The 6,803-nt window shown below is 37.0% G+C and overlaps 1 long non-coding RNA gene across 1 annotated transcript; it reads left to right on the top strand.

Moving 5' to 3' along the window:
- Positions 1-3,671: 3,671 nt before the first annotated feature.
- Positions 3,672-6,487, top strand: LOC139188415 (uncharacterized). The gene is made up of 3 exons (XR_011571825.1): positions 3,672-3,920; positions 5,907-5,976; positions 6,142-6,487. It is a non-coding gene; the product is annotated as an uncharacterized lncRNA (long non-coding RNA).
- Positions 6,488-6,803: the final 316 nt, after the last annotated feature.

Below are 6,803 nucleotides of genomic sequence, written 5' to 3'. Positions count from 1 at the left end.
TTAATAATTTCATCAAACTATGCAAGAAGATTGGGTAACAGCTATATCATGATGTATATCCCTTTATTTGGACAATCAAAAGCCAAGTTATCTTATATATCACATCCTATTTATGAATAAATTTTTTTTAGTTGTAACGGTGGCATTATCAATCTATTCATATTATAAGACATCTTATTTATTAATGCAGGGGGTTCATCATGGACACTACTACAATATTAGCTTTAGGTGTTGGATGATGGTGGAGGTTTAATAAGTCATTATGTCGGATAAAGGATGTCCGACACATCATTTAGTTAGTGTTGGATAACAATGAAGTCATGTTGGTTATACCCGACATAAATTCCTAGCGGATATTTAGTGTCGGATGCAACCGCCATAAAAGTATTATAACCGCCAGTATTTTTGAATTCTTTTTTTTTTAAATATTTTTAACAGATTATGACGGTTTTGAAGTTAATGGTGGCAGTTATTAACACACCCCGACCGAGATCAAGGCATATTGTCCGTCACGTGAAGGTGACGTAGCCATGTGCACAGTGCGGAAGCAATTAAGATAAGAAATATACGAATATTTAAAAACCAAAACTACTAGAGTGCACTAGAAAACAGGAAGTGTTAGGAGTCAGTTACAAAGGTAAATACTCCTAATCAAGGCATAATAAGTCTAGGTGTAGTCCAATAGGACAAGTATTAGTTATATAGTACCAGGAATGTCCTACTATTATTTAGATATGTCAGAATCGCCAAAATCCTCAAGGCCACCGACAGTAAGCTTACCTAAAACCTGGAGGGGCGCAAAACAGGAAACGTGAGTGGGCAAAAACAAATGTTTTACAAAACCATTTCATTTATCAACATTTCTAACCCCTCGCTGTAAAACATGTATAATTATTCTCAGAATCAGAAGATAAGCATATACATAAATATATATGTAAATATATTAATTGAAATCATGATTCACAATATCATATTCATATGTATGTCATGCCAAGATATAACAGAGTAAGCAATTCAGGTGAGATAATTTCATATAAATATAACATGTTAACCGGAACCCCTGTGGTAATTTGTACGGCTGAATTCATAGCTCGAAAGTCAATCTAGCTAGAGTCACTACAATGACCTATACGGCATTAAACTGCACAAGAGTCGGAGCCAAATGAAAAGGTTTGTACGACAATAATGGGTCTAATATAATCATGCTCAATACTACTCACACATAATAGCTGGACGATAAATCGCTAGTCACCTACGAGTCGGAACCACCTAAGATGGCCTATACGACAGGACTGTACACCTAAATTGGATCCAATATGAGCATATGGTGCGGGAGGTGACATTATAAACAGGCATGTGCCATATCTCTGGCTAAATCTTAATCACCCTAGGTGCAGTTTTATGAGCTCAACATTATTCAATCACATATCGCACCATTGATAATTCACATAACCAAACATAACTCACCTGAGCTTACCTGAGCGTCCACAGCACCACAATTATATATAATGCATCATATACCAATTCATATACGAAATATAAATTTATATGCATGGCATTCAAGGCATACTCTCATTTAAACATATTTTCTGGGAAAATATCAAGTATATAAATATATACTGAAAACCAAAAGCCCACTCACTGGTATTTCTAAGGGTCGTAGCCCCCGAGTCGCCCTTGAACACGCTCGTCCTCAGGATAAGTCTCACTTATATGCGAATTAACTACAAAAACGTTATTTTAAGCACATAGGCAAAACTAGCTAATAATTTCTCATACGATGCTCAATTTTGGTATTTGAATATACTACAGTGACCTACACAACCTCAGGATCATTCCTAAATTTTAAGAATATTTTTCTGACCCCTCGCACGCCGCCACGCGCCGGCGAGTGCACGGCAACACGCGCAGGGAATCCTGATGGATTCTCTAATTGTCTTAGGAATATTCCATGGAATATTCAGTTAAAACCCAACGGTAACTGTTAATTCTAACTGATGGAGTCAGAATATTCCGTCGTCTTCTTCCTAAAACCCCAGCGACCGTCGCCGTCGCCGGAAACTGGGGATTTCGAAAAATCTTATTTTCTCACTCGTTTCTTCACCATTTTCTATGAAATTTGTACCATTGTAAAGCTGGAGATGAGAGGAACGACGTTATACCTGTTTTAGGACATGTAACCCACGAATTCTTGCCGGAGAAATTCAAGAAAACCGGCCAACTTCGAAACTAGCTACCCCGATGTCCAATTTTCTTCCAACGAACTACTCCGAGCCTCGTGAAGACCTCCTAAAGCTCCCTGTGTCCTTAAAATTCCCTGAACCACAAGATTTTACATTCACATAAATAGTACCTCAAATCGGAGCTAGGATTTTCACGGGTTTTCGAGGGTTTCCTTACTTGAAAATGGTACCTTTGAACTCGTATGGTCCTCACGAACACAATGGTGATCTTAAAACCTTCGATCTACAAGGTTTGAGAGGGTTTCTGGGTTGGTCCGTACGAAGAAGGGAAAGAGAGAGCACGGGAAGGAGAGAGAAAAAAGATGGGTATGTGTGTAGTCCAAAAGCCACCAATCAACACTAAGAAAAGTCTTAGTTCTAATTGGGTCACCAATCTAAAACAATTTAACCCAATAATAACTCACCCACATCATTTAACGTCCAAGGATAAAACCGTCATTTTACATCACCGATAATAATTATTTGGGACGGGCTGTGACAATTAAACCGACAGAAATTGACTATTTTATTATTTTATTTATTTATTTAGAGATTTTAATTTAATTAGTAAGATAAATTAGGAATATTTGTGTTCCATTAGTTTATTTTATTCACTTAAATTGTTATGAAGAAATTGAGATAAATATTATTTGTAAATATTTATGTTAAATTGACAATATTTAATATACCATAAATTGGTACTATTTAGTAATATAGGTATATATTATGTTAATTAATTAAATATTTCACTCTAATTGCTATGAGGATATACAAAACTTGAATTTAATAAATAATCAAGAGTGTAGATAAACATATTTTTGTTAACCTCTTATTGTTTTTTTAATTTGTTTTACTATTTTTGTTAACATCTTATAAAATTTTATAATTTATAACGATAATTTTTATTAGTAATTATAATAATTTGTGTTTCGTATTGTAATTATAAGTATTTTGGGCGGGATATTTTGTGACAACCCGTCCCTAAAATTTCGTTTTTTATTTATTTTAATCGAGGGAATTGACGAAAATGCCTAGAGGCAAGGATTTTGATTTTTGTTGACCATCGTCTAGAGGAATGTATGACTTATTCTTTTGACGTATTTAAGTAGTACTCGTTGGTACAAACACATAGGCGAAAGCCAATTGCGAGCGTTTGAAGTTGGTTATTTAAAGTTAATTAATTGGTTAAGGAGGACCAATTAGATAAAAGGTAGAAAAAGGGTAGCAGCCCAATCAGAAATCAGAAAAGAAAAAAAAACAAAAAAAAAAAAAGGAGAAAGCTCCCAGTTTTCTCGTGCACGCCATCATCGCGACCACCCAACTTCCAAGGCTGATTCCGCCAACTACGGTAGAATTTTTCGACGCCACTACTGCCATCTTGAAGCTCTCATTTCCCTCTACAAAACCCATCCAAGAACCACCTTGATTAACCACGGTATGTGGCGGTTTGAGGCCACGAAAGTCGACGAAAATCAACAATAATCCGGCCACCCTTTTCAACTTTCCTACGAATTGGCAAAGCGATGGCCGATGCCACCACTTGGGCTTTGTAGCCCATCATCCCAGGAGAAAAACCCAACCAACCTTGACCCCGCTGGACCACCGTAGACGACGAATCGACACCGGGAAGCTTTAGGCACCCGCCGACTTCGTGGGCAAAATTAACCATCTTCCATACACTTTTGGACTTCATGACAGGTATGAAAGTTGTTCCTCTCTTTGAGATCTTCATTCTTGTAAATTTTGGTAATTTTTTGAAACAGTTGGATTTTCCTACAAGTCTGGGCGGCCGACCGCCACCCTCGGCGGCGCGTGGCCAAGGGGCCGTCGATGTTATTCTTAGGCTAATTAGATGCCTTGAGTTCAGTTTTGATAATTGTATGAGGTAGGTTGATTGTTGGAATCTAAATTCTCTACGTTACGTTAATAGGTCATTGTATGAATCAACGATCCGACCGTTGGATCGTCACCAAACTTTAATACGTTATAGTACGTAATATTTGAGGACCATAGGAACTTATGGATTAGGAATCCGATATATGGATCTTCCCGAATTGGATTTGTAAGTTCATAAAATAAAATGTTGACCGCCACTTGGTTTTAGCAATTGGCCGAGATCCGACTGTTGGATCATAATGAAACTTTAGAATGTTGTTCTAGAAGTATAATGTGTATCTTTGGAAGCAACGGATCAGAAATCCGTGATGCAAATCTTCCTAATTGAATTACGTAGGGATGTTTTTTATGTAAATTTTGTATTCTATCGGTAAGAACTCTAAAATGTGATTTGATAATTGTTCTAGGCGACGATGGTTCGTGATGTCTCGATATACGTGTTAGGGAGTCGTAGTGCGAACCTTAGGTGAGTGGGTCTTTTCCTTTCTATCGTATATATACATATATATATATATATATATATATATATATGATTGATAATTCCACAAACGGTTATAAATTGATTATTGCATATAATTACTATAAATGCTTGGAAGTACAAATGCGAACTACAAATGGCTTGATCCGTGATTATTCGCACAATCCTCAAGTGAACTACAAACGGATCGGAAATATGTGATTATTTGCACAGTCCTGGTTTACAGACCACTTTAGGTGGTTCCGACTCGTGTGCAGGTATACTTATTAAGCTATAGATTAAGTCGTACATGTCACAACAGGTAACTCCGACTTATGAGCTAGCATATGTGATGAAATATGGATAAGTCGTACAGGTTACAATAGGTGACTCCAACTTATGAGCTAGCATATGTGATAAGATATGGATAAGTCGTACAGGTATCAAGAGGTGACTCCGACTTATGAGCTAGCATATGTGATGAGATATGGATAAGTCGTATAGGTCACTATAAGTGACTCCGACTTATGAGCTAGCATATGTGATGAGATATGGATAAGTTGTACAAGTCACTATAGGTGACTCCAGCTTATGAGCTAGCATATGTGATGAGATATGGATAAGTCATACAGGTCATAAAAGGTGACTCCAACTTATAAGCTAGCATATGTGATGAGATATGATATGAATAAGTTGTACAGGTCACTATAAGTGACTCCGACTTATGAACTAGCATATGTGATGAGATATGGATAAGTCGTACATGTCACAAGATGTGACTTCGACTTATTGGCTAGCATATGTGATGAGATATGGATAAGTCGTACAGGTCACAAGAGGTGACTCTGACTTATAAGCTAGCATATGTGATGAGATATGGATAAGTCGTACAGGTTACTATAGGTGACTCCGACTTATGAGCTATGTGATGAGATATGGATAAGTCATACAGGTCACAAGAGGTGACTCCAACTTATGAGCTAGCATATGTGATGAGATATGGGTAAGTCGTACAGGTCACTATAGGTGACTCCGACTTATGAGCTAACATTGATTGATGAAATATGGTTGTAGTCGTACAGGTCACCATCGGTGACTCCGACTGGCGTGCTAGTATGGGTTATTAAGCACTTGATTATTTATATTACTAATGAGATGTTGTAATGTGGTATACTTCTGGATTTAATGTTAGTATACTTTTGATTTCATGTTTATCCGTAGTATGATTTTCTGGAAGCTAAACAGGTGTTACGGTGAGGGACTATATCGTTTAGAAGGTCTTTATTAAAGCTTTATTTTCTGGCCACTCACTCTTGTTTTTATCCCTCTAGGTCTAGTAGCAGAACTTTCGTATCGACGAGGATTCGTAGCAAGTCTTGGTATTGGAGATTACCTTTGATGGTAAGATTTTCAATCCACTATATTGTACTTTACTTATGCTCTGATGTCACATGTGAAATGGGTTCATTTCCGCTCACGACGCTCTTTTGTATTTAGGCATTTTTAGGTTTAAAATTATTCACCTTTTTCCACATCATCATACTTTATGGTTTCGTCACTTTCCAGGTGTCGGCCAGAACAGCTCGATTCGGAGTCCTAGTGGACATCTCGGGCCAGGGTGTGTCATATTTCCTACGACTTTGATTCAAAAAAATTAATGGCGCAGAAAATCCGACTGACGAAAATTTTGTGGCGGTTTTTGGTTATTTTTGTCTGTTATAACCAACATTAATCTGACATCCATAAATGCACCGTATTGACATACATAAATGCACTGTACTGATAGAAACATAAAAGCTCTGTCGGATTTTAATTTCCTAGCGGTTTTAGTTGACTTCCTGTCGGATATAACCAACACAAAACAGAAAGAATCATAAAAGCTCTGTCGGATTTTAATTTCCTGGCAGTTTTAATTGACTTCCTGTCGGTTATAATCGACAACATTTATTACCCAAACTAAAATAATTCAACTTCCCATTTTTACTTCAGTCGTTCCTCTTCTCCTTCCCATTTTCAATTCCAGCTGTTCTTCTCCTTCCCATTTTCACTACCAGTCATTTGTACTCCTCTTCTTCCCATTTTCACTTCCAGCTATTTCTATGGAGGAACAAAATGAAGGCCATGAATTCCAGGAACAAACTGAAAACGGTGCGTTTTAAAGTAATTATATTGTGAGTTTTTTCTATGTTGTTTTTGAAATACATGACAAATGTTTGTTTTCATGAATT

This window comes from Malus domestica, chromosome 10, assembly GCF_042453785.1.
Source record: "Malus domestica chromosome 10, GDT2T_hap1".
Taxonomy (NCBI): Eukaryota; Viridiplantae; Streptophyta; class Magnoliopsida; order Rosales; family Rosaceae; genus Malus; species Malus domestica.
The sequence above is the reverse complement of the archived record's forward strand: the minus strand, read 5'-3'. Positions and strand labels throughout refer to the sequence as shown.